Below are 27338 nucleotides of genomic sequence, written 5' to 3'. Positions count from 1 at the left end.
TCTCTGAAGCAGACTCATTTCAGGTGCAACGTGGATTCCCGTCGCCGATCATCCAAAAGATAAGTTGGGAGCCACGGCCTGGAGATGGGGGTGTAGCAGGTTGGGAGTTCTTGGGACAGATTTAAAAATTAGCGGAGGGAAAAGCAAACTTGTCCAAGGGCCTCTTAGGACAGCTAAAGGGAGAGGCTCTACTTTTGATGGCAGCTTTCAGGCGGGCAGTGCAGAACAGCTCTGGTTTGTGTCGTGGTTTCCGGTGTGCCGTGTTCCCTAGTGTGTCTTTGGGGTCCCTTTTGCCTTCTTCCCTCGAGGCCCTCACCACAAGCATGATGTGTGGTGTTTGATGTCCCCCTGTTTGTCACGTTCTGTGTCACGGGTGTCTGCACACATATGGGTGCCGGAGCTGTTCTGCCCTGCCGCATGGCCAGCTGCAATGGGACAAGCCCTGGGGAGTGTAAATTTGTAATGGGGGCTGTACTTGGGCTCTAGATGCTATTCCTAGATGGATCTGAGGTCTTTGCAGCTTGTGAGTTATCCTGGTGGTGTTTGACACATGTTCTAACTTTCTTTCAGGTGCAGATGCATTGCATCCATGGCAGAGGGTCAGAGTTAGCAGGTGCCGGGCCTTCCTAGGAGCAGGGTGAGTAGCAGACTTGTGGGGTTTTGGCCGATGCGGTGCCAAGATCAGGCACTGATGTTTGGTTCTCTTTACTCTAGCTGTCTGAGAGACACCAGCCCGGTGACAGCAGGACCTTCCCAGCTGACGAGGTGGCCTTTCGTTGCACCTGGCACGGACCGGCATCGCCAGATGTCTGAGAGATAAGTAGAGGGCTATGACCCACAGAGGGGATGAAGGCAGGGTGCTGGTTTGGGAATTACTGGGAGGGGTTTTTGAGTCCAATTTGGCGGTGGGGGGGTGTCCATGAAGTGGCCCCTTAGGCCCCATGAAAGCCAAGTCTCACCTTTGATCACAGTGCTGAGGTGTTCAGGGCAGAGCAGTCCCGGTGTGTCTGGTGTCACTTGTCTGCTGTGCATTATGTGTTGTTTGTGTATCTCCTGTCTTTTACCTTAGCACTTTGAGGGGCCTGTCAGAAACCTTGGCATCATTGTTAGCATCTGTGATCTCTGCATTCCTTGGCCTGGCACCCAGGCCAGAGATGCAATTCTGATACCTGTCTGAGCTCCCCAGTCAAAAGTTCTCTCTTTGGAAGCATCCAGTCAGATGTCTTGTCAGGTCTTGTTCTGAGCTGTACGGACAGCTGTGCCCCACCTGGATCCATTATGGTGGATTAGGGCTTGAAAGAATGTGAGGGCAGGCAGAGGATTCTGACCATAGGATTCCTAGGCATCCATCTTTGAATGATTGATTCCAAGAACAGTAGTTAGCATCTTCTTCCTGCAGTGTTCTCTGAGCCTCATCAGCTCACCGTCAGTTTGAACTCAGTCATCTCCTTTTGCATGCTCTCAGTCCTTGCAGCCATTTTCCTTGCCAAGAGATTTCTGTTCCTGTTGTGTCCCCGTTGTGTGTCCTGTCCTGTCTGTCCTGTGTCACGGGTGTCAGCACACATTTGTGCCGGGGCTGCTCTGCCCTGCCGCATAGCCTGGTGCGATAGGAGAGGGCCCGGGGACTTGGAATGTGTAATGTGGGGTGTAGTTGGACTCCAGATGGGATTTGTCGATGGACACAGGACATCTGGAGCTCTTAAGTTGTCCTGCAACAGTGTGACTCTTGTCCTAACGTTTTTTTCAGATTCAGATGAATTAAATCTGGGCCAGAGGGCCCCATCCCGGGTGAGGGGATTCCCCCGAGCAGGTGAGGCCCCATTTGTCTGTGGAGCAGAAGTGTACATGGTGACTCTGTTAGAGCTCACTTCTTTGTCTTTCTTTTTAGGAAGTGAATCTGGATAGCAGCAGTCAAGGTGAGCCGTGGAGAGAAGTGGTTGTTATTGCTCAGCTCTCAAGGAGAAGAATTTTTTCAGCAGCTTGATCATGTCACAAGAGGGATCTGCCCAGTGTCAAGGATGATGTTTGAGATTGAGGCTTCAGGTGAGTTGAGGATTGTGAGTGGGAGAGGGAGGGTGAGCAGGTATCCAGTTAGGAGTTCTTGGGAGGGGGTTTGCAGGCAGCAGGGTGAGAAAGGGTGTTTATTTGTTTATTTGAGGGCCCCCCCCACAAGGCTTCTAGCAGAGGCATTCCCATGTCTTAGAGCACACAGAGTCATCCAGTGCACTCACAGGAATGCCATTTAACTTTGCCTTTCTCTAACCCAGGTGCCAGCCCTAATAAAGGCCACAGCCTTGGAATCAGGATGAAGCTGGAGCCTGAGGGAGCCAGGCACACTCAGGAGAGGGCAAGTAGCTGACTGGCTGGGATTTGGCCCGCATAACTCTGGACTCATTCTTTGGTTTTGGTTTTCTTTATTGTAGCTGACCGAGAGGCTCACAGGCCATCACGAGGCTCTCTGAAGCAGACTCATTTCAGGTGCAACGTGGATTCCCGTCGCCGATCATCCAAAAGATAAGTTGGGAGCCACGGCCTGGAGATGGGGGTGTAGCAGGTTGGGAGTTCTTGGGACAGATTTAAAAATTAGCGGAGGGAAAAGCAAACTTCTCCAAGGGCCTCTTAGGACAGCTAAAGGGAGAGGCTCTACTTTTGATGGCAGCTTTCAGGCGGGCAGTGCAGAACAGCTCTGGTTTGTGTCGTGGTTTCCGGTGTGCTGTGTTCCCTAGTGTGTCTTTGGGATCCCTTTTGCCTTCTTCCCTCGAGGCCCTCACCACAAGCATGATGTGTGGTGTTTGATGTCCCCCTGTTTGTCACGTTCTGTGTCACGGGTGTCTGCACACATATGGGTGCCGGAGCTGTTCTGCCCTGCCGCACGGCCAGCTGCAATGGGACAAGCCCTGGGGAGTGTAAATTTGTAATGGGGGCTGTACTTGGGCTCTAGATGCTATTCCTAGATGGACCTAAGGTGTTTGCAGCTTGTGAGTTATCCTGGTGGTGTTTGACACATGTTCTAACTTTCTTTCAGGTGCAGATGCATTGCATCCATGGCAGAGGGTCAGAGTTAGCAGGTGCCGGGCCTTCCTAGGAGCAGGGTGAGTAGCAGACTGGTGGGGTTTTGGCCGATGGGGTGCCAAGATCAGGCACTGATGTTTGGTTCTCTTTAATCTAGCTGTCTGAGAGACACCAGCCCGGTGACAGCAGGACCTTCCCAGCTGACGAGGTGGCCTTTCTTTGCACCTGGCACGGACCGGCATCGCCAGATGTCTGAGAGATAAGTAGAGGGCTATGACCCACAGAGGGGATGAAGGCAGGGTGCTGGTTTGGGAATTACTGGGAGGGGTTTTTGAGTCCAATTTGGCGGTGGGGGGGTGTCCATGAAGTGGCCCCTTAGGCCCCATGAAAGCCAAGTCTCACCTTTGATCACAGTGCTGAGGTGTTCAGGGCAGAGCAGTCCCGGTGTGTCTGGTGTCACTTGTCTGCTGTGCATTATGTGTTGTTTGTGTATCTCCTGTCTTTTACCTTAGCACTTTGAGGGGCCTGTCAGAAACCTTGGCATCATTGTTAGCATCTGTGATCTCTGCATTCCTTGGCCTGGCACCCAGGCCATAGAACTTTTGACTCGGGAGCTCAGACAGGCATCAGACTCTCTTCTGTCTTTGGAAGCATCCAGTCAGATGTCTTGTCAGGTCTTGTTCTGAGCTGTACGGACAGCTGTGCCCCACCTGGATCCATTATGGTGGATTAGGGCTTGAAAGAATGTGAGGGCAGGCAGAGGATTCTGACCATAGGATTCCTAGGCATCCATCTTTACTGTTCTTGGAATCAATCATTCAGTTAGCATCTTCTTCCTGCAGTGTTCTCTGAGCCTCATCAGCTCACCGTCAGTTTGAACTCAGTCATCTCCTTTTGCATGCTCTCAGTCCTTGCAGCCATTTTCCTTGCCAAGAGATTTCTGTTCCTGTTGTGTCCCCGTTGTGTGTCCTGTCCTGTCTGTCCTGTGTCACGGGTGTCAGCACACATTTGTGCTGGGGCTGCTCTGCCCTGCCGCATAGCCTGGTGCGATAGGAGAGGGCCCGGGGACTTGGAATGTGTAATGTGGGGTATAGTTGGACTCTAGATGGGATTTGTAGATGGACACAGGACATCTGGAGCTCTTAAGTTGTCCTGCAACAGTGTGACTCTTGTCCTAATGTTTTTTTCAGATTCAGATGAATTAAATCTGGGCCAGAGGGCCCCAACCTCTGTGAGGGGATTCCCCCGAGCAGGTGAGGCCCCATTTGTCTGTGGAGCAGAAGTGTACATGGTGACTCTGTTAGAGCTCTGTTCTTTGTCTTTCTTTTTAGGAAGTGAATCTGGATAGCAGCAGTCAAGGTGAGCCATGGAGAGAAGTGGTTGTTATTGCTCAGCTCTCAAGGAGAAGAATTTTTTCAGCAGCTTGATCATGTCACAAGAGGGATCTGCCCAGTGTCAAGGATGATGTTTGAGATTGAGGCTTCAGGTGAGTTGAGGATTGTGAGTGGGAGAGGGAGGGTGAGCAGGTATCCAGTTAGGAGTTCTTGGGAGGGGGTTTGCAGGCAGCAGGGTGAGAAAGGGTGTTTATTTGTTTATTTGAGGGCCCCCCCCACAAGGCTTCTAGCAGAGGCATTCCCATGTCTTAGAGCACACAGAGTCATCCACTGCACTCACAGGAATGCCATTTAACTTTGCCTTTCTCTAACCCAGGTGCCAGCCCTAATAAAGGCCACAGCCTTGGAATCAGGATGAAGCTGGAGCCTGAGGGAGCCAGGCACACTGAGGAGAGGGCAAGTAGCTGACTGGCTGGGATTTGGCCCGCATAACTCTGGACTCATTCTTTGGTTTTGGTTTTCTTTATTGTAGCTGACCGAGAGGCTCACAGGCCATCACGAGGCTCTCTGAAGCAGACTCATTTCAGGTGCAACGTGGATTCCCGTCGCCGATCATCCAAAAGATAAGTTGGGAGCCACGGCCTGGAGATGGGGGTGTAGCAGGTTGGGAGTTCTTGGGACAGATTTAAAAATTAGCGGAGGGAAAAGCAAACTTCTCCAAGGGCCTCTTAGGACAGCTAAAGGGAGAGGCTCTACTTTTGATGGCAGCTTTCAGGCGGGCAGTGCAGAACAGCTCTGGTTTGTGTCGTGGTTTCCGGTGTGCTGTGTTCCCTAGTGTGTCTTTGGGATCCCTTTTGCCTTCTTCCCTCAAGGCCCTCACCACAAGCATGATGTGTGGTGTTTGATGTCCCCCTGTTTGTCACGTTCTGTGTCACGGGTGTCTGCACACATATGGGTGCCGGAGCTGTTCTGCCCTGCCGCATGGCCAGCTGCAATGGGACAAGCCCTGGGGAGTGTAAATTTGTAATGGGGGCTGTACTTGGGCTCTAGATGCTATTCCTAGATGGACCTAAGGTGTTTGCAGCTTGTGAGTTATCCTGGTGGTGTTTGACACATGTTCTAACTTTCTTTCAGGTGCAGATGCATTGCATCCATGGCAGAGGGTCAGAGTTAGCAGGTGCCGGGCCTTCCTAGGAGCACGGTGAGTAGCAGACTGGTGGGGTTTTGGCCGATGGGGTGCCAAGATCAGGCACTGATGTTTGGTTCTCTTTACTCTAGCTGTCTGAGAGACACCAGCCCGGTGACAGCAGGACCTTCCCAGCTGACGAGGTGGCCTTTCTTTGCACGTGGCACGGACTGGCATCGCCAGATGTCTGAGAGATAAGTAGAGGGCTATGACCCACAGAGGGGATGAAGGCAGGGTGCTGGTTTGGGAATTACTGGGAAGGGTTTTTGAGTCCAATTTGGCGGTGGGGGGGTGTCCATGAAGTGGCCCCTTAGGCCCCATGAAAGCCAAGTCTCACCTTTGATCACAGTGCTGAGGTGTTCAGGGCAGAGCAGTCCCGGTGTGTCTGGTGTCACTTGTCTGCTGTGCATTATGTGTTGTTTGTGTATCTCCTGTCTTTTACCTTAGCACTTTGAGGGGCCTGTCAGAAACCTTGGCATCATTGTTAGCATCTGTGATCTCTGCATTCCTTGGCCTGGCACCCAGGCCAGAGATGCAATTCTGATACCTGTCTGAGCTCCCCAGTCAAAAGTTCTCTCTTTGGAAGCATCCAGTCAGATGTCTTGTCAGGTCTTGTTCTGAGCTGTACAGACAGCTGTGCCCCACCTGGATCCATTATGGTGGATTAGGGCTTGAAAGAATGTGAGGGCAGGCAGAGGATTCTGACCATAGGATTCCTAGGCATCCATCTTTGAATGATTGATTCCAAGAACAGTAGTTAGCATCTTCTTCCTGCAGTGTTCTCTGAGCCTCATCAGCTCACCGTCAGTTTGAACTCAGTCATCTCCTTTTGCATGCTCTCAGTCCTTGCAGCCATTTTCCTTGCCAAGAGATTTCTGTTCCTGTTGTGTCCCCGTTGTGTGTCCTGTCCTGTCTGTCCTGTGTCACGGGTGTCAGCACACATTTGTGCCGGGGCTGCTCTGCCCTGCCGCATAGCCTGGTGCGATAGGAGAGGGCCCGGGGACTTGGAATGTGTAATGTGGGGTGTAGTTGGACTCCAGATGGGATTTGTCGATGGACACAGGACATCTGGAGCTCTTAAGTTGTCCTGCAACAGTGTGACTCTTGTCCTAACGTTTTTTTCAGATTCAGATGAATTAAATCTGGGCCAGAGGGCCCCATCCCGGGTGAGGGGATTCCCCCGAGCAGGTGAGGCCCCATTTGTCTGTGGAGCAGAAGTGTACATGGTGACTCTGTTAGAGCTCACTTCTTTGTCTTTCTTTTTAGGAAGTGAATCTGGATAGCAGCAGTCAAGGTGAGCCGTGGAGAGAAGTGGTTGTTATTGCTCAGCTCTCAAGGAGAAGAATTTTTTCAGCAGCTTGATCATGTCACAAGAGGGATCTGCCCAGTGTCAAGGATGATGTTTGAGATTGAGGCTTCAGGTGAGTTGAGGATTGTGAGTGGGAGAGGGAGGGTGAGCAGGTATCCAGTTAGGAGTTCTTGGGAGGGAGTTTGCAGGCAGCAGGGTGAGAAAGGGTGTTTATTTGTTTATTTGAGGGCCCCCCCCACAAGGCTTCTAGCAGAGGCATTCCCATGTCTTAGAGCACACAGAGTCATCCACTGCACTCACAGGAATGCCATTTAACTTTGCCTTTCTCTAACCCAGGTGCCAGCCCTAATAAAGGCCACAGCCTTGGAATCAGGATGAAGCTGGAGCCTGAGGGAGCCAGGCACACTCAGGAGAGGGCAAGTAGCTGACTGGCTGGGATTTGGCCCGCATAACTCTGGACTCATTCTTTGGTTTTGGTTTTCTTTATTGTAGCTGACCGAGAGGCTCACAGGCCATCACGAGGCTCTCTGAAGCAGACTCATTTCAGGTGCAACGTGGATTCCCGTCGCTGATCATCCAAAAGATAAGTTGGGAGCCACGGCCTGGAGATGGGGGTGTAGCAGGTTGGGAGTTCTTGGGACAGATTTAAAAATTAGCGGAGGGAAAAGCAAACTTCTCCAAGGGCCTCTTAGGACAGCTAAAGGGAGAGGCTCTACTTTTGATGGCAGCTTTCAGGCGGGCAGTGCAGAACAGCTCTGGTTTGTGTCGTGGTTTCCGGTGTGCTGTGTTCCCTAGTGTGTCTTTGGGATCCCTTTTGCCTTCTTCCCTCGAGGCCCTCACCACAAGCATGATGTGTGGTGTTTGATGTCCCCCTGTTTGTCACGTTCTGTGTCACGGGTGTCTGCACACATATGGGTGCCGGAGCTGTTCTGCCCTGCCGCACGGCCAGCTGCAATGGGACAAGCCCTGGGGAGTGTAAATTTGTAATGGGGGCTGTACTTGGGCTCTAGATGCTATTCCTAGATGGACCTAAGGTGTTTGCAGCTTGTGAGTTATCCTGGTGGTGTTTGACACATGTTCTAACTTTCTTTCAGGTGCAGATGCATTGCATCCATGGCAGAGGGTCAGAGTTAGCAGGTGCCGGGCCTTCCTAGGAGCACGGTGAGTAGCAGACTGGTGGGGTTTTGGCCGATGCGGTGCCAAGATCAGGCACTGATGTTTGGTTCTCTTTACTCTAGCTGTCTGAGAGACACCAGCCCGGTGACAGCAGGACCTTCCCAGCTGACGAGGTGGCCTTTCTTTGCACGTGGCACGGACTGGCATCGCCAGATGTCTGAGAGATAAGTAGAGGGCTATGACCCACAGAGGGGATGAAGGCAGGGTGCTGGTTTGGGAATTACTGGGAAGGGTTTTTGAGTCCAATTTGGCGGTGGGGGGGTGTCCATGAAGTGGCCCCTTAGGCCCCATGAAAGCCAAGTCTCACCTTTGATCACAGTGCTGAGGTGTTCAGGGCAGAGCAGTCCCGGTGTGTCTGGTGTCACTTGTCTGCTGTGCATTATGTGTTGTTTGTGTATCTCCTGTCTTTTACCTTAGCACTTTGAGGGGCCTGTCAGAAACCTTGGCATCATTGTTAGCATCTGTGATCTCTGCATTCCTTGGCCTGGCACCCAGGCCAGAGATGCAATTCTGATACCTGTCTGAGCTCCCCAGTCAAAAGTTCTCTCTTTGGAAGCATCCAGTCAGATGTCTTGTCAGGTCTTGTTCTGAGCTGTACGGACAGCTGTGCCCCACCTGGATCCATTATGGTGGATTAGGGCTTGAAAGAATGTGAGGGCAGGCAGAGGATTCTGACCATAGGATTCCTAGGCATCCATCTTTGAATGATTGATTCCAAGAACAGTAGTTAGCATCTTCTTCCTGCAGTGTTCTCTGAGCCTCATCAGCTCACCGTCAGTTTGAACTCAGTCATCTCCTTTTGCATGCTCTCAGTCCTTGCAGCCATTTTCCTTGCCAAGAGATTTCTGTTCCTGTTGTGTCCCCGTTGTGTGTCCTGTCCTGTCTGTCCTGTGTCACGGGTGTCAGCACACATTTGTGCCGGGGCTGCTCTGCCCTGCCGCATAGCCTGGTGCGATAGGAGAGGGCCCGGGGACTTGGAATGTGTAATGTGGGGTGTAGTTGGACTCCAGATGGGATTTGTAGATGGACACAGGACATCTGGAGCTCTTAAGTTGTCCTGCAACAGTGTGACTCTTGTCCTAACGTTTTTTTCAGATTCAGATGAATTAAATCTGGGCCAGAGGGCCCCATCCCGGGTGAGGGGATTCCCCCGAGCAGGTGAGGCCCCATTTGTCTGTGGAGCAGAAGTGTACATGGTGACTCTGTTAGAGCTCACTTCTTTGTCTTTCTTTTTAGGAAGTGAATCTGGATAGCAGCAGTCAAGGTGAGCCGTGGAGAGAAGTGGTTGTTATTGCTCAGCTCTCAAGGAGAAGAATTTTTTCAGCAGCTTGATCATGTCACAAGAGGGATCTGCCCAGTGTCAAGGATGATGTTTGAGATTGAGGCTTCAGGTGAGTTGAGGATTGTGAGTGGGAGAGGGAGGGTGAGCAGGTATCCAGTTAGGAGTTCTTGGGAGGGGGTTTGCAGGCAGCAGGGTGAGAAAGGGTGTTTATTTGTTTATTTGAGGGCCCCCCCCACAAGGCTTCTAGCAGAGGCATTCCCATGTCTTAGAGCACACAGAGTCATCCAGTGCACTCACAGGAATGCCATTTAACTTTGCCTTTCTCTAACCCAGGTGCCAGCCCTAATAAAGGCCACAGCCTTGGAATCAGGATGAAGCTGGAGCCTGAGGGAGCCAGGCACACTCAGGAGAGGGCAAGTAGCTGACTGGCTGGGATTTGGCCCGCATAACTCTGGACTCATTCTTTGGTTTTGGTTTTCTTTATTGTAGCTGACCGAGAGGCTCACAGGCCATCACGAGGCTCTCTGAAGCAGACTCATTTCAGGTGCAACGTGGATTCCCGTCGCCGATCATCCAAAAGATAAGTTGGGAGCCACGGCCTGGAGATGGGGGTGTAGCAGGTTGGGAGTTCTTGGGACAGATTTAAAAATTAGCGGAGGGAAAAGCAAACTTCTCCAAGGGCCTCTTAGGACAGCTAAAGGGAGAGGCTCTACTTTTGATGGCAGCTTTCAGGCGGGCAGTGCAGAACAGCTCTGGTTTGTGTCGTGGTTTCCGGTGTGCTGTGTTCCCTAGTGTGTCTTTGGGATCCCTTTTGCCTTCTTCCCTCGAGGCCCTCACCACAAGCATGATGTGTGGTGTTTGATGTCCCCCTGTTTGTCACGTTCTGTGTCACGGGTGTCTGCACACATATGGGTGCCGGAGCTGTTCTGCCCTGCCGCACGGCCAGCTGCAATGGGACAAGCCCTGGGGAGTGTAAATTTGTAATGGGGGCTGTACTTGGGCTCTAGATGCTATTCCTAGATGGACCTAAGGTGTTTGCAGCTTGTGAGTTATCCTGGTGGTGTTTGACACATGTTCTAACTTTCTTTCAGGTGCAGATGCATTGCATCCATGGCAGAGGGTCAGAGTTAGCAGGTGCCGGGCCTTCCTAGGAGCAGGGTGAGTAGCAGACTGGTGGGGTTTTGGCCGATGGGGTGCCAAGATCAGGCACTGATGTTTGGTTCTCTTTAATCTAGCTGTCTGAGAGACACCAGCCCGGTGACAGCAGGACCTTCCCAGCTGACGAGGTGGCCTTTCTTTGCACCTGGCACGGACCGGCATCGCCAGATGTCTGAGAGATAAGTAGAGGGCTATGACCCACAGAGGGGATGAAGGCAGGGTGCTGGTTTGGGAATTACTGGGAGGGGTTTTTGAGTCCAATTTGGCGGTGGGGGGGTGTCCATGAAGTGGCCCCTTAGGCCCCATGAAAGCCAAGTCTCACCTTTGATCACAGTGCTGAGGTGTTCAGGGCAGAGCAGTCCCGGTGTGTCTGGTGTCACTTGTCTGCTGTGCATTATGTGTTGTTTGTGTATCTCCTGTCTTTTACCTTAGCACTTTGAGGGGCCTGTCAGAAACCTTGGCATCATTGTTAGCATCTGTGATCTCTGCATTCCTTGGCCTGGCACCCAGGCCATAGAACTTTTGACTCGGGAGCTCAGACAGGCATCAGACTCTCTTCTGTCTTTGGAAGCATCCAGTCAGATGTCTTGTCAGGTCTTGTTCTGAGCTGTACGGACAGCTGTGCCCCACCTGGATCCATTATGGTGGATTAGGGCTTGAAAGAATGTGAGGGCAGGCAGAGGATTCTGACCATAGGATTCCTAGGCATCCATCTTTACTGTTCTTGGAATCAATCATTCAGTTAGCATCTTCTTCCTGCAGTGTTCTCTGAGCCTCATCAGCTCACCGTCAGTTTGAACTCAGTCATCTCCTTTTGCATGCTCTCAGTCCTTGCAGCCATTTTCCTTGCCAAGAGATTTCTGTTCCTGTTGTGTCCCCGTTGTGTGTCCTGTCCTGTCTGTCCTGTGTCACGGGTGTCAGCACACATTTGTGCTGGGGCTGCTCTGCCCTGCCGCATAGCCTGGTGCGATAGGAGAGGGCCCGGGGACTTGGAATGTGTAATGTGGGGTATAGTTGGACTCTAGATGGGATTTGTAGATGGACACAGGACATCTGGAGCTCTTAAGTTGTCCTGCAACAGTGTGACTCTTGTCCTAATGTTTTTTTCAGATTCAGATGAATTAAATCTGGGCCAGAGGGCCCCAACCTCTGTGAGGGGATTCCCCCGAGCAGGTGAGGCCCCATTTGTCTGTGGAGCAGAAGTGTACATGGTGACTCTGTTAGAGCTCTGTTCTTTGTCTTTCTTTTTAGGAAGTGAATCTGGATAGCAGCAGTCAAGGTGAGCCATGGAGAGAAGTGGTTGTTATTGCTCAGCTCTCAAGGAGAAGAATTTTTTCAGCAGCTTGATCATGTCACAAGAGGGATCTGCCCAGTGTCAAGGATGATGTTTGAGATTGAGGCTTCAGGTGAGTTGAGGATTGTGAGTGGGAGAGGGAGGGTGAGCAGGTATCCAGTTAGGAGTTCTTGGGAGGGGGTTTGCAGGCAGCAGGGTGAGAAAGGGTGTTTATTTGTTTATTTGAGGGCCCCCCCCACAAGGCTTCTAGCAGAGGCATTCCCATGTCTTAGAGCACACAGAGTCATCCAGTGCACTCACAGGAATGCCATTTAACTTTGCCTTTCTCTAACCCAGGTGCCAGCCCTAATAAAGGCCACAGCCTTGGAATCAGGATGAAGCTGGAGCCTGAGGGAGCCAGGCACACTCAGGAGAGGGCAAGTAGCTGACTGGCTGGGATTTGGCCCGCATAACTCTGGACTCATTCTTTGGTTTTGGTTTTCTTTATTGTAGCTGACCGAGAGGCTCACAGGCCATCACGAGGCTCTCTGAAGCAGACTCATTTCAGGTGCAACGTGGATTCCCGTCGCCGATCATCCAAAAGATAAGTTGGGAGCCACGGCCTGGAGATGGGGGTGTAGCAGGTTGGGAGTTCTTGGGACAGATTTAAAAATTAGCGGAGGGAAAAGCAAACTTCTCCAAGGGCCTCTTAGGACAGCTAAAGGGAGAGGCTCTACTTTTGATGGCAGCTTTCAGGCGGGCAGTGCAGAACAGCTCTGGTTTGTGTCGTGGTTTCCGGTGTGCTGTGTTCCCTAGTGTGTCTTTGGGATCCCTTTTGCCTTCTTCCCTCAAGGCCCTCACCACAAGCATGATGTGTGGTGTTTGATGTCCCCCTGTTTGTCACGTTCTGTGTCACGGGTGTCTGCACACATATGGGTGCCGGAGCTGTTCTGCCCTGCCGCATGGCCAGCTGCAATGGGACAAGCCCTGGGGAGTGTAAATTTGTAATGGGGGCTGTACTTGGGCTCTAGATGCTATTCCTAGATGGACCTAAGGTGTTTGCAGCTTGTGAGTTATCCTGGTGGTGTTTGACACATGTTCTAACTTTCTTTCAGGTGCAGATGCATTGCATCCATGGCAGAGGGTCAGAGTTAGCAGGTGCCGGGCCTTCCTAGGAGCACGGTGAGTAGCAGACTGGTGGGGTTTTGGCCGATGGGGTGCCAAGATCAGGCACTGATGTTTGGTTCTCTTTACTCTAGCTGTCTGAGAGACACCAGCCCGGTGACAGCAGGACCTTCCCAGCTGACGAGGTGGCCTTTCTTTGCACGTGGCACGGACTGGCATCGCCAGATGTCTGAGAGATAAGTAGAGGGCTATGACCCACAGAGGGGATGAAGGCAGGGTGCTGGTTTGGGAATTACTGGGAAGGGTTTTTGAGTCCAATTTGGCGGTGGGGGGGTGTCCATGAAGTGGCCCCTTAGGCCCCATGAAAGCCAAGTCTCACCTTTGATCACAGTGCTGAGGTGTTCAGGGCAGAGCAGTCCCGGTGTGTCTGGTGTCACTTGTCTGCTGTGCATTATGTGTTGTTTGTGTATCTCCTGTCTTTTACCTTAGCACTTTGAGGGGCCTGTCAGAAACCTTGGCATCATTGTTAGCATCTGTGATCTCTGCATTCCTTGGCCTGGCACCCAGGCCAGAGATGCAATTCTGATACCTGTCTGAGCTCCCCAGTCAAAAGTTCTCTCTTTGGAAGCATCCAGTCAGATGTCTTGTCAGGTCTTGTTCTGAGCTGTACAGACAGCTGTGCCCCACCTGGATCCATTATGGTGGATTAGGGCTTGAAAGAATGTGAGGGCAGGCAGAGGATTCTGACCATAGGATTCCTAGGCATCCATCTTTGAATGATTGATTCCAAGAACAGTAGTTAGCATCTTCTTCCTGCAGTGTTCTCTGAGCCTCATCAGCTCACCGTCAGTTTGAACTCAGTCATCTCCTTTTGCATGCTCTCAGTCCTTGCAGCCATTTTCCTTGCCAAGAGATTTCTGTTCCTGTTGTGTCCCCGTTGTGTGTCCTGTCCTGTCTGTCCTGTGTCACGGGTGTCAGCACACATTTGTGCTGGGGCTGCTCTGCCCTGCCGCATAGCCTGGTGCGATAGGAGAGGGCCCGGGGACTTGGAATGTGTAATGTGGGGTGTAGTTGGACTCCAGATGGGATTTGTCGATGGACACAGGACATCTGGAGCTCTTAAGTTGTCCTGCAACAGTGTGACTCTTGTCCTAACGTTTTTTTCAGATTCAGATGAATTAAATCTGGGCCAGAGGGCCCCATCCCGGGTGAGGGGATTCCCCCGAGCAGGTGAGGCCCCATTTGTCTGTGGAGCAGAAGTGTACATGGTGACTCTGTTAGAGCTCACTTCTTTGTCTTTCTTTTTAGGAAGTGAATCTGGATAGCAGCAGTCAAGGTGAGCCGTGGAGAGAAGTGGTTGTTATTGCTCAGCTCTCAAGGAGAAGAATTTTTTCAGCAGCTTGATCATGTCACAAGAGGGATCTGCCCAGTGTCAAGGATGATGTTTGAGATTGAGGCTTCAGGTGAGTTGAGGATTGTGAGTGGGAGAGGGAGGGTGAGCAGGTATCCAGTTAGGAGTTCTTGGGAGGGAGTTTGCAGGCAGCAGGGTGAGAAAGGGTGTTTATTTGTTTATTTGAGGGCCCCCCCCACAAGGCTTCTAGCAGAGGCATTCCCATGTCTTAGAGCACACAGAGTCATCCACTGCACTCACAGGAATGCCATTTAACTTTGCCTTTCTCTAACCCAGGTGCCAGCCCTAATAAAGGCCACAGCCTTGGAATCAGGATGAAGCTGGAGCCTGAGGGAGCCAGGCACACTCAGGAGAGGGCAAGTAGCTGACTGGCTGGGATTTGGCCCGCATAACTCTGGACTCATTCTTTGGTTTTGGTTTTCTTTATTGTAGCTGACCGAGAGGCTCACAGGCCATCACGAGGCTCTCTGAAGCAGACTCATTTCAGGTGCAACGTGGATTCCCGTCGCTGATCATCCAAAAGATAAGTTGGGAGCCACGGCCTGGAGATGGGGGTGTAGCAGGTTGGGAGTTCTTGGGACAGATTTAAAAATTAGCGGAGGGAAAAGCAAACTTCTCCAAGGGCCTCTTAGGACAGCTAAAGGGAGAGGCTCTACTTTTGATGGCAGCTTTCAGGCGGGCAGTGCAGAACAGCTCTGGTTTGTGTCGTGGTTTCCGGTGTGCTGTGTTCCCTAGTGTGTCTTTGGGATCCCTTTTGCCTTCTTCCCTCGAGGCCCTCACCACAAGCATGATGTGTGGTGTTTGATGTCCCCCTGTTTGTCACGTTCTGTGTCACGGGTGTCTGCACACATATGGGTGCCGGAGCTGTTCTGCCCTGCCGCACGGCCAGCTGCAATGGGACAAGCCCTGGGGAGTGTAAATTTGTAATGGGGGCTGTACTTGGGCTCTAGATGCTATTCCTAGATGGACCTAAGGTGTTTGCAGCTTGTGAGTTATCCTGGTGGTGTTTGACACATGTTCTAACTTTCTTTCAGGTGCAGATGCATTGCATCCATGGCAGAGGGTCAGAGTTAGCAGGTGCCGGGCCTTCCTAGGAGCACGGTGAGTAGCAGACTGGTGGGGTTTTGGCCGATGCGGTGCCAAGATCAGGCACTGATGTTTGGTTCTCTTTACTCTAGCTGTCTGAGAGACACCAGCCCGGTGACAGCAGGACCTTCCCAGCTGACGAGGTGGCCTTTCTTTGCACGTGGCACGGACTGGCATCGCCAGATGTCTGAGAGATAAGTAGAGGGCTATGACCCACAGAGGGGATGAAGGCAGGGTGCTGGTTTGGGAATTACTGGGAAGGGTTTTTGAGTCCAATTTGGCGGTGGGGGGGTGTCCATGAAGTGGCCCCTTAGGCCCCATGAAAGCCAAGTCTCACCTTTGATCACAGTGCTGAGGTGTTCAGGGCAGAGCAGTCCCGGTGTGTCTGGTGTCACTTGTCTGCTGTGCATTATGTGTTGTTTGTGTATCTCCTGTCTTTTACCTTAGCACTTTGAGGGGCCTGTCAGAAACCTTGGCATCATTGTTAGCATCTGTGATCTCTGCATTCCTTGGCCTGGCACCCAGGCCAGAGATGCAATTCTGATACCTGTCTGAGCTCCCCAGTCAAAAGTTCTCTCTTTGGAAGCATCCAGTCAGATGTCTTGTCAGGTCTTGTTCTGAGCTGTACGGACAGCTGTGCCCCACCTGGATCCATTATGGTGGATTAGGGCTTGAAAGAATGTGAGGGCAGGCAGAGGATTCTGACCATAGGATTCCTAGGCATCCATCTTTGAATGATTGATTCCAAGAACAGTAGTTAGCATCTTCTTCCTGCAGTGTTCTCTGAGCCTCATCAGCTCACCGTCAGTTTGAACTCAGTCATCTCCTTTTGCATGCTCTCAGTCCTTGCAGCCATTTTCCTTGCCAAGAGATTTCTGTTCCTGTTGTGTCCCCGTTGTGTGTCCTGTCCTGTCTGTCCTGTGTCACGGGTGTCAGCACACATTTGTGCCGGGGCTGCTCTGCCCTGCCGCATAGCCTGGTGCGATAGGAGAGGGCCCGGGGACTTGGAATGTGTAATGTGGGGTGTAGTTGGACTCCAGATGGGATTTGTAGATGGACACAGGACATCTGGAGCTCTTAAGTTGTCCTGCAACAGTGTGACTCTTGTCCTAACGTTTTTTTCAGATTCAGATGAATTAAATCTGGGCCAGAGGGCCCCATCCCGGGTGAGGGGATTCCCCCGAGCAGGTGAGGCCCCATTTGTCTGTGGAGCAGAAGTGTACATGGTGACTCTGTTAGAGCTCACTTCTTTGTCTTTCTTTTTAGGAAGTGAATCTGGATAGCAGCAGTCAAGGTGAGCCGTGGAGAGAAGTGGTTGTTATTGCTCAGCTCTCAAGGAGAAGAATTTTTTCAGCAGCTTGATCATGTCACAAGAGGGATCTGCCCAGTGTCAAGGATGATGTTTGAGATTGAGGCTTCAGGTGAGTTGAGGATTGTGAGTGGGAGAGGGAGGGTGAGCAGGTATCCAGTTAGGAGTTCTTGGGAGGGGGTTTGCAGGCAGCAGGGTGAGAAAGGGTGTTTATTTGTTTATTTGAGGGCCCCCCCCACAAGGCTTCTAGCAGAGGCATTCCCATGTCTTAGAGCACACAGAGTCATCCAGTGCACTCACAGGAATGCCATTTAACTTTGCCTTTCTCTAACCCAGGTGCCAGCCCTAATAAAGGCCACAGCCTTGGAATCAGGATGAAGCTGGAGCCTGAGGGAGCCAGGCACACTCAGGAGAGGGCAAGTAGCTGACTGGCTGGGATTTGGCCCGCATAACTCTGGACTCATTCTTTGGTTTTGGTTTTCTTTATTGTAGCTGACCGAGAGGCTCACAGGCCATCACGAGGCTCTCTGAAGCAGACTCATTTCAGGTGCAACGTGGATTCCCGTCGCCGATCATCCAAAAGATAAGTTGGGAGCCACGGCCTGGAGATGGGGGTGTAGCAGGTTGGGAGTTCTTGGGACAGATTTAAAAATTAGCGGAGGGAAAAGCAAACTTCTCCAAGGGCCTCTTAGGACAGCTAAAGGGAGAGGCTCTACTTTTGATGGCAGCTTTCAGGCGGGCAGTGCAGAACAGCTCTGGTTTGTGTCGTGGTTTCCGGTGTGCTGTGTTCCCTAGTGTGTCTTTGGGATCCCTTTTGCCTTCTTCCCTCGAGGCCCTCACCACAAGCATGATGTGTGGTGTTTGATGTCCCCCTGTTTGTCACGTTCTGTGTCACGGGTGTCTGCACACATATGGGTGCCGGAGCTGTTCTGCCCTGCCGCACGGCCAGCTGCAATGGGACAAGCCCTGGGGAGTGTAAATTTGTAATGGGGGCTGTACTTGGGCTCTAGATGCTATTCCTAGATGGACCTAAGGTGTTTGCAGCTTGTGAGTTATCCTGGTGGTGTTTGACACATGTTCTAACTTTCTTTCAGGTGCAGATGCATTGCATCCATGGCAGAGGGTCAGAGTTAGCAGGTGCCGGGCCTTCCTAGGAGCACGGTGAGTAGCAGACTGGTGGGGTTTTGGCCGATGCGGTGCCAAGATCAGGCACTGATGTTTGGTTCTCTTTACTCTAGCTGTCTGAGAGACACCAGCCCGGTGACAGCAGGACCTTCCCAGCTGACGAGGTGGCCTTTCTTTGCACGTGGCACGGACTGGCATCGCCAGATGTCTGAGAGATAAGTAGAGGGCTATGACCCACAGAGGGGATGAAGGCAGGGTGCTGGTTTGGGAATTACTGGGAAGGGTTTTTGAGTCCAATTTGGCGGTGGGGGGGTGTCCATGAAGTGGCCCCTTAGGCCCCATGAAAGCCAAGTCTCACCTTTGATCACAGTGCTGAGGTGTTCAGGGCAGAGCAGTCCCGGTGTGTCTGGTGTCACTTGTCTGCTGTGCATTATGTGTTGTTTGTGTATCTCCTGTCTTTTACCTTAGCACTTTGAGGGGCCTGTCAGAAACCTTGGCATCATTGTTAGCATCTGTGATCTCTGCATTCCTTGGCCTGGCACCCAGGCCAGAGATGCAATTCTGATACCTGTCTGAGCTCCCCAGTCAAAAGTTCTCTCTTTGGAAGCATCCAGTCAGATGTCTTGTCAGGTCTTGTTCTGAGCTGTACGGACAGCTGTGCCCCACCTGGATCCATTATGGTGGATTAGGGCTTGAAAGAATGTGAGGGCAGGCAGAGGATTCTGACCATAGGATTCCTAGGCATCCATCTTTACTGTTCTTGGAATCAATCATTCAGTTAGCATCTTCTTCCTGCAGTGTTCTCTGAGCCTCATCAGCTCACCGTCAGTTTGAACTCAGTCATCTCCTTTTGCATGCTCTCAGTCCTTGCAGCCATTTTCCTTGCCAAGAGATTTCTGTTCCTGTTGTGTCCCCGTTGTGTGTCCTGTCCTGTCTGTCCTGTGTCACGGGTGTCAGCACACATTTGTGCCGGGGCTGCTCTGCCCTGCCGCATAGCCTGGTGCGATAGGAGAGGGCCCGGGGACTTGGAATGTGTAATGTGGGGTGTAGTTGGACTCCAGATGGGATTTGTAGATGGACACAGGACATCTGGAGCTCTTAAGTTGTCCTGCAACAGTGTGACTCTTGTCCTAACGTTTTTTTCAGATTCAGATGAATTAAATCTGGGCCAGAGGGCCCCATCCCGGGTGAGGGGATTCCCCCGAGCAGGTGAGGCCCCATTTGTCTGTGGAGCAGAAGTGTACATGGTGACTCTGTTAGAGCTCACTTCTTTGTCTTTCTTTTTAGGAAGTGAATCTGGATAGCAGCAGTCAAGGTGAGCCGTGGAGAGAAGTGGTTGTTATTGCTCAGCTCTCAAGGAGAAGAATTTTTTCAGCAGCTTGATCATGTCACAAGAGGGATCTGCCCAGTGTCAAGGATGATGTTTGAGATTGAGGCTTCAGGTGAGTTGAGGATTGTGAGTGGGAGAGGGAGGGTGAGCAGGTATCCAGTTAGGAGTTCTTGGGAGGGGGTTTGTAGGCAGCAGGGTGAGAAAGGGTGTTTATTTGTTTATTTGAGGGCCCCCCCCCACAAGGCTTCTAGCAGAGGCATTCCCATGTCTTAGAGCACACAGAGTCATCCACTGCACTCACAGGAATGCCATTTAACTTTGCCTTTCTCTAACCCAGGTGCCAGCCCTAATAAAGGCCACAGCCTTGGAATCAGGATGAAGCTGGAGCCTGAGGGAGCCAGGCACACTCAGGAGAGGGCAAGTAGCTGACTGGCTGGGATTTGGCCCGCATAACTCTGGACTCATTCTTTGGTTTTGGTTTTCTTTATTGTAGCTGACCGAGAGGCTCACAGGCCATCACGAGGCTCTCTGAAGCAGACTCATTTCAGGTGCAACGTGGATTCCCGTCGCCGATCATCCAGAAGATAAGTTGGGAGCCACGGCCTGGAGATGGGGGCGTAGCAGGTTGGGAGTTCTTGGGACAGATTTAAAAATTAGCGGAGGGAAAAGCAAACTTCTCCAAGGGCCTCTTAGGACAGCTAAAGGGAGAGGCTCTACTTTTGATGGCAGCTTTCAGGCGGGCAGTGCAGAACAGCTCTGGTTTGTGTCGTGGTTTCCGGTGTGCTGTGTTCCCTAGTGTGTCTTTGGGGTCCCTTTTGCCTTCTTCCCTCGAGGCCCTCACCACAAGCATGATGTGTGGTGTTTGATGTCCCCCTGTTTGTCACGTTCTGTGTCATGGGTGTCTGCACACATATGGGTGCCGGAGCTGTTCTGCCCTGCCGCATGGCCAGCTGTAATAGGAGAGGGCCCGGGGACTTGGAATGTGTAATGTGGGGTGTAGTTGGACTCTAGATGGGATTTGTAGATGGACACAGGACATCTGGAGCTCTTTAGCTGTCCTGCCGCCCTGTGACTTTTGTCCTGACTTTGTTTCAGATTCACCTCCCTAGGTGACTGCAGTGGTTCTATCTAACCCCAACCCTTCTCAAAGCGTGTGAAGGTCAATAATTCATCTTCCAGAAGTTATCTCCAGTCCTGGCTTGTATTTTATGTACCTGTGTTGGTTTATGTTTGTATGTACCTATACCATGTGTATCTCTGTTGGATTATACTCTGTGTACTCACATTCTGTGTACCTATTTTGGCTTGTACTGTGTGTACTTACACAGCATGTAAGTGTGCTACCCTATATTGTGTATACTTACACCCTGTGTACACTTGCACTGTTTGCCTCAGCTGATATTGTCTGTACTTACATTGTGCCACTTACGAACGCAGCTGCCCTGACCTGGCACGTAGTCACAGTTAGGTAGCACAGTTATAAAAACTTTACTGTTGATCTGTCTTTTGTGGGATTTTGGGTAGATAATTTATTGGTCCAGAGTGGGGAGAAGTCCTAGCTGTCAGATAACCACTCTTTAGCCACTTCCTGTCGTCTTGCAGGTCCCTGAAGCTGCCAACTTTCCCCGAATCTACCATTTAACATCAAGGAGCGGCAGCCAGAAGATGTGATAGAAGATGTGTCACAGCACGTTCCTCAGTGTCTGGAGTCAGGGCCGCAGCGAGCGTCTAAGCGGAAAGAGTGTGTGAGAGCACGTGGCTGTGTCTGTGTCTGCTCGTCTCTGCATGGGTGGGCACATGCTGACTGGAGTTAACCTTGTGTGTGACTTTTTTTATTCTAAATTTAACAATGAGTTGCAAAACCTGACAGCAAATCTCCAGCCAGGTTATATTGTATGTACTGACATGGAATGTACCCATGTTGGCTTAAAACCCAGAAAAACAGACGAAGATGGGCAAGAAAAAACCCAGAAAAAAACCCCAAGATGGGCAAGAAAAAACCCTGAAAAAACCCCGAAGACGGGCAAGAAAAAAAACAGAAGAAAATGAGAAAATACCCCCCAAGATGGGCAAGAAAAACCCAGGAAAAACCCCCAAGATGGGCAAGAAAAAACCCAAAGAAAACCCAGAAAAAAATTCCAAGAAGGGCAAGAAAAGACCCAGGAAACACCCAGAAAAAATTGGAAAGAAATTATATATAGTATTACATGCATTATGGATGGTATTGATTTATGTTATATAAAGAATTGTTAAATTATTTTAAATATAAAATATCTGCATATATTTGAAACAAGTTTATATTTCCTAAAATACACTAGAAAAAGATATAAATATAGATTTATCATATCTATCATTTGTTATATATTACACCATATCCATAGATATAAATAAAGTAAGTGGGCTGTTGTTTTTTATTAATTTTTTATAAGTAGTTTAAAATATTAGTTTTTTTTGGTAAAAGCAGGGGTTTTAGTATGAAAATTATAAGTACAGATAATATAAAGGTAGAATTCGAAGTATAGAAATAGATCAGAAATAGCTAAAGATTAGTATAAAAATTAAAAATATAAGAAAAAATAAGTTGTAGCAGTAGATATGGTTCATAATTTTAAAAATAATTCATCTCTATTATTTGAATAGGATACATATTATATAGAATGATTAATATAATGCTTAAATATAAACTATAAATATAAATGTGAATATAGTCATGCAAGTTATATATATAAAAATATTTCAATACAGTTTAAAAGAATAGAGCTTTTTTGTATTTATTAGGATGGGATTTTTATTTTAAATAATACATTTCTATCATGCTTTTAATTTTAAACATAGAGATATCCAATCAATATAGAAAGATATTTATAAAACCACAAAATATATTCTGTCTATTCCTATTATTTATATTTACTTATATTATATAAATTACATGCTACATCAATGTCCACTATAAATATGCATGTGAGTATAAATACGGGAAATAGAAATACCAAATTTATGGTTTTAAAGCAAGGGGGCTTGTTTGCTTCTGATCGGGTAAGATTTTTGGCATTTATTTCAGAGGAGTTTTATTTCAGCGTGGGGTCGCCCTGTTTTTTGCCGCCTTCGCTGCCCGCAGCCCCGAGGCGCGCTGCGCCCCCGGCTGGGGCGGGCGGCAGTGCTGCCGCCTTGTGGGCAGAGCGCGGTACTGCAGGCGTGTGCCGGCAGGCAGCCGAGAGGCCGCCACGTTGGGAGTGGCGTGTCGCGGGTGTCTCGGACTGTTCCTTGACCTTCTCCAGATGGCGGCGAAAAGGGCGGGGAAGTGGAGGACCCGGCTCGGTCTAATCGGCTGCCTTCATGAAATACCGGCCCCGGCGCGGCTCCGATGGGATTTTCTGTGGCCTTTCAAGTGTACCCGATGCAGTCTGTGGGGTCAGTGATGGCGCTAGCGGGTGCATTTTGGCGTGTTTCTGAAAGGCATCTGGGTTATCCCCTCTCTCTCCCTAGGGCCTCTTTCGGCCGGCTTCTTGGGAAGGGCGTGTCACGAATGTCGCGGACTTTCTTTGACCTTCTCAAGTTGGCGGCGAAATGGGTGGGAACATTGCACACCCCGGTAAATCTGCCGCCCTGTGGCCACAGAGCGGTACTGCACCCCCCCGAGCCAGCTGGGTGCCCGGGGCGGGGCAAGGACGCCGCTGCCGAGGGAGGGAAGGGTGAGGGGCGGGCCAGGGTCTGTAAATGCCGGGGACGGGGGAAGGACATTTCAGGAGTGCAAAGGGACACAATGACCGAGAGAAACGGCGGGGGCGGCCCGGCGGGGCCAGTTTCGGTGGGCGGCGGAGGCGCGGTCGCAGCGCTCCACGGGTCGGGGGCAGCGGGCGGGGGCGGGCGAGCGGCGTCGGAACAAGGCTGGAGCCCCCGGGCCCGCGCCCGCCCCGCTCCAGTCGCTGGGAGCGACCGCGGGCCGGACAATCCCGGCGGGGCGGCCCCGGGCAGGCGGCGCAGGAGGCGGAGCGGGGCCGTGGCTCTCCCCGCCGTCGCTGCCGGCAGCTTTGGAAGGTCGGGCCGGGCGCCCGTCCCGTCCCGCCGGCTCCCGGTCTCTGTAAACTCCTCTGTGGCTTCGCAGGTCCGTGCTGGAGAGTGGGAGAAAGGGCCCTGCTGGTTGCCGTGTCCTCGGTGGGCAGCGAGCTCTGACCTTGGCCGGATGGGCTGCTGAGTAATGGAACAATGGGGATGCGCTTTTATGTATTTAGTGACCTTTACAGATTTCTCCCCCTGCTTCAGGTGAGCGTGCATCATTGCAGGCTTGGGATTGAGTGAAATGCGCTGAGGAAACCAGCTATGGGGAGGGAAATGCTCTGTTAACATGTGCCTGTTCTTCTGTCAGACTCATCACAGCAGGACAGCATGAAGACTGAAAGTGTAAGAAGATGTGGAGGGAAAGAGAGAATCTGACAGGAGCACCGAACGCGCGAGCGCATGAATTTTGCTTTTTGCTTGGATGTAAACTCAGGAGTTGAAAGGAATTTGGGAGTGAGAAGGGACATTTCAGAAGGTGAAGAAGAAAAAGAAGTTATTGTTGTTGTTACAGGCCTGGCAAAATCTTTTGTTCTAGCTAATAAAAGAAGTTAGTTTAAATAAAAAAAAGAAAAAAAAAAGTAGTTTTTCTTTACCTGACTATTATATTCATTGGTGGTATATGGTGTGTTGTTTAATTTCTTGGTATGATTAACTCAGTGTAAGTTGTTTTTTGAGTGAACTAACTTTCTGGATGGGTTGGTTTGAATTTGAGACAGGATTGACTTCAATAGGTTTCTTTCATAGACTTGTGATAGTTATTACTGGGGTTTTGGCTTTGTTTACTGTATGCATAAACATACAGCTTTGGTTGGGCCAGCTGGGCTGCCGGAGTTTGTGGGTGTGAATTTATTCGATGGCTTTTGTTAAATGCAGTGTTTAATTTTTGAAAGGTTTTTCAATGTAGTGGTTTTAAGGTGGTTTTTAGAATTGATTGTATGGTTTGATGTTGTTTATAGTTGCTGTCCGGTAAGGGATGTGGTGTGAGTACTTGAACGTTATGGTTTTGGTTTTCCTAAGTTCCATTTTCTTTCTGGTTCGATAGGTTTTTTTAGTTTTATTTTTGGTGCCAGGGGTATTCACGTGGTGGGTTTTTATAGGCAATATATTTTTTAATTTGGGCAGTGAAAGCATAAAAATAAAAAATCTAAACTGTTAAAATACTAAAAAATATAAGTTAGTTTTCTTTTAATTTTAAATTAAGTTTTATAGATTATTGGTTTTTATTTGTGCATTAGCATAAAGGTAGAGCTTTGGGGGCTTCTTTTAGTACTGTTTAGTTTTGAGTCTAGTGAGTTGGTTTGATTTAATTTTTAGTGGGTGTTGGTTTTTCTTAGCAGTTGTGTCATTTTCAAGGTGTATTTGAGTTTTATGGGGTTTTTGAGATATTGGTTTAGGAGGAAGTTTATGATGAGAATGTGCGGAGGTTTTGGGCTAGTTATAGTGGGATTTAAAATTTCTTTACAGTTAGGTTTATGTGAGGTTTTATGAGGGTTCAATGTTGTGGGATGTTTGTTCCGTTAGTAATAAAAATAGGTTTTGTTTTGATGTGCTGCGATGGGATGAGCGTGTGCTGCGTGCCGTTGCTGACGAAGGTACGGTATTGTTGTGGCTCTGATGTGTCGGGTTAATGAATTTATATGGTTTAATATATCATTTAAAATAGAAATAAATATAAATTTAAAAATATATATAAAATTTGAGTGGTAAATATAAATATAAATATAGATAACAGATACATATATAAAACTATTAAACATATGTAAACATATATAAAACTATGGTATATAATTGTTAATATTAATTATGGTATATAATTGTAACATATATATATAACAGACTATAATTTATATATTATTATGTTACAAAGACATAAAAATATAGAATGTAAATATAAAAATGTTAAAATAAATTGGAGATTTTTTTGGGTTGTTTTAGGTTATAGGCTGGGGTTTTTTTATAAATACTATAAATAGAAATAATATAAAAATAGAAATCCTGATATACAGATATCGGTACATATAATAAATAAAATGTATTATTTTTATTTTATATATCTAACTTTAAATATTTATATATTTTCTTTATTAATATAATAAATATGAATCAATATAAGGTATTATCTCTAATATGTAATATCTATAAAGAAAATTATAAATGTAGATGTGAATAGAATTTTAAATATTTAATTAAATGAAGGGGTGTCTTTGGTTTTTATTTGGTTAGAGACAGAGGTTTTATTTTAAATAATATAATTATTATAAAAATGTGAATATTAAGATAGAACTATATAATAAATATATAAAGAGAAATTATTAAGCTATGAATATAAATTTAAATATAAATTTATGTAAGTAAAATGCAGATTTGTAATATAATTTATATTGCCATATAAGGTTATTTATATTCTATAAGTGGGAATATAAATATAAACATATGTAAATATATTTTAAAGGAAAGGGAATTTTTGGCTTTTATTTAAGTAGAGGCAGGGGTTTTATTTTAAACAATATAACTGTTACAGAAGTAAAAATCTTAACACAGAAATTTATATATTTTTATACATATATTTTTATATATTGATTATATAAGTGCTTGGAGTAGATGTAATTTAGAATATAAATTTATTTATAAATTGACATTGATAAAGATAAATGTATAAGTAAGCAATATACATTATGTTCACATTTATATTTATAATGTCTATTAAATATGAAAACATAAGGATATATATATTTAAATGTTGTTTAAAAGAAAGGGTTGGGGTTTTTTTGGTTCTTATTGGGTTAGAGGCAGGGCTTTTATTTTAAATAATATGAATATGGATATTACTGTTCTACAATCAAGATATAAATATATACATAAATATAAAATATATCTCAATATTTAGAAATAGATAAGTAAATATAAATAGCAGGAAGAAATGTAATATAGAATACAAATAACAGTATGCATTAGTATACATTTTAAATGTCAATGTGAATATAAACTTGAAAAAATCAATTTAAAAAAATTTAAATACAGTTGAAAAAAAAGGGGTTCTTTTTGGCTATAATTTGGGCGGAGGCAGGATTTATAAAAAATAATATAAATGTTACAGAAGTAAAAATCCTAACACAGAAATAAATAAAAACTATATGAAGATACATATAAAAGTATATAAATAGGGTTAGGGTTAGGTTAATTTATAAAAATTTATAAATTAATCGAACATTAAAAATGAAAAATTAAACATATTCAAAATGTATATTTGTGTATAAATGTGGATATAAATATGAAAAATATAATTTAAAAAAAATTAACTACATGTAAATTAAAGGGGTTCTTTTTGGCTTTTATACAGGTAGAAAGAGAGGAATTATTTTAAATAATGTAAATTTTACAGAAGCAAAAATCCTAAAACAAATATATACAGACTATGTAAAAATATGTATAAAAATATATAAATAAATTTAAGTATTAGGAATAGATGTAATATAGACTATAAATTTATTTATAAATAAAATGTATAAATAGACAGTATACATGAATATACATTATAAAGGTGAGTATTATTATGAAAAAATATTTTAAAAAATATTTAAATATTTCTTAAAAGAAATTACTCGGTTTTGTTTGCTGTTTTCCTTTTTTATCCTATTAGGTTAGAGGCAGGAGGGTTTTTTTTCTTCTTACTGGTTTATTTGGGGCATTTATTTCAGAGCAGTTTTTGGTGGGGGTCGCGCCTGTTCTTTTTTGCCGCCTTCCCTGCCCGCAGCCCCGAGGCGCGCTGCGCCCCCGGCTGGGGCGGGCGGCAGTGCTGCTGCCTTGTGGGCAGAGCAGCTCTGCATAGAGAGGCCGCCACCTTGGGAGGGGCTCAGTGAGGCTTCCGCGCCTGCCCCTCTCCCTAGCCCTCTTTCCTTTTCCCCGTATTCGCCTTGTCTCGCTCCCTTTCCTCCACTCTGCATTGTGCAGGATGCCTCCCAGACCCAAGCTGCCACCACCTTTAAGTCAGGCAGGTTTGAGGGACCCAAATGGCTCCAGCATTCTTTAGCAAGGAACCTGGGCTGCTGAGGTTTCTTCTTCTAGGAAAGGGCTGGCATTGGCCTTCCCTGGAGTGGCTAGCTGCCTGCTGAAATTACTGCTTTGCCAAATATGCCTACCAGACCCAAGCCTGCACCAGTGGT

General features: G+C 48.0%; 7 long non-coding RNA genes across 7 annotated transcripts; all 7 read left to right on the top strand.

Moving 5' to 3' along the window:
- Window positions 1-1656: 1656 nt before the first annotated feature.
- Window positions 1657-4128, top strand: LOC141728660 (uncharacterized). The gene is made up of 4 exons (XR_012579801.1): window positions 1657-1810; window positions 1889-2043; window positions 2268-3092; window positions 3170-4128. It is a non-coding gene; the product is annotated as an uncharacterized LOC141728660 (long non-coding RNA).
- A 2438-nt stretch (window positions 4129-6566) lies between these two features.
- On the top strand, window positions 6567-7349 carry LOC141728659 (uncharacterized). The gene is made up of 3 exons (XR_012579800.1): window positions 6567-6720; window positions 6799-6953; window positions 7178-7349. It is a non-coding gene; the product is annotated as an uncharacterized LOC141728659 (long non-coding RNA).
- Window positions 7350-8086: 737 nt separating this feature from the next.
- LOC141728658 (uncharacterized) lies at window positions 8087-11460 on the top strand. Its single transcript, XR_012579799.1, has 4 exons — window positions 8087-9175; window positions 9254-9408; window positions 9633-10457; window positions 10535-11460. It is a non-coding gene; the product is annotated as an uncharacterized LOC141728658 (long non-coding RNA).
- A 2079-nt stretch (window positions 11461-13539) lies between these two features.
- Window positions 13540-14714, top strand: LOC141728657 (uncharacterized). The gene is made up of 3 exons (XR_012579798.1): window positions 13540-14085; window positions 14164-14318; window positions 14543-14714. It is a non-coding gene; the product is annotated as an uncharacterized LOC141728657 (long non-coding RNA).
- A 737-nt stretch (window positions 14715-15451) lies between these two features.
- On the top strand, window positions 15452-17781 carry LOC141728656 (uncharacterized). Its single transcript, XR_012579797.1, has 3 exons — window positions 15452-16540; window positions 16619-16773; window positions 16998-17781. It is a non-coding gene; the product is annotated as an uncharacterized LOC141728656 (long non-coding RNA).
- A 2107-nt stretch (window positions 17782-19888) lies between these two features.
- LOC141728377 (uncharacterized) lies at window positions 19889-21254 on the top strand. Its single transcript, XR_012579300.1, has 2 exons — window positions 19889-20275; window positions 20719-21254. It is a non-coding gene; the product is annotated as an uncharacterized LOC141728377 (long non-coding RNA).
- A 1565-nt stretch (window positions 21255-22819) lies between these two features.
- On the top strand, window positions 22820-23774 carry LOC141728376 (uncharacterized). Its single transcript, XR_012579299.1, has 3 exons — window positions 22820-22924; window positions 23222-23379; window positions 23483-23774. It is a non-coding gene; the product is annotated as an uncharacterized LOC141728376 (long non-coding RNA).
- The last annotated feature ends 3564 nt before the right edge of the window (window positions 23775-27338 follow it).

Source organism: Zonotrichia albicollis, chromosome 3, assembly GCF_047830755.1.
Source record: "Zonotrichia albicollis isolate bZonAlb1 chromosome 3, bZonAlb1.hap1, whole genome shotgun sequence".
NCBI lineage: Eukaryota > Metazoa > Chordata > Aves > Passeriformes > Passerellidae > Zonotrichia > Zonotrichia albicollis.
Note: the sequence above shows the minus strand (reverse complement) of the source record. Positions and strands in the feature narration are given on the sequence as shown.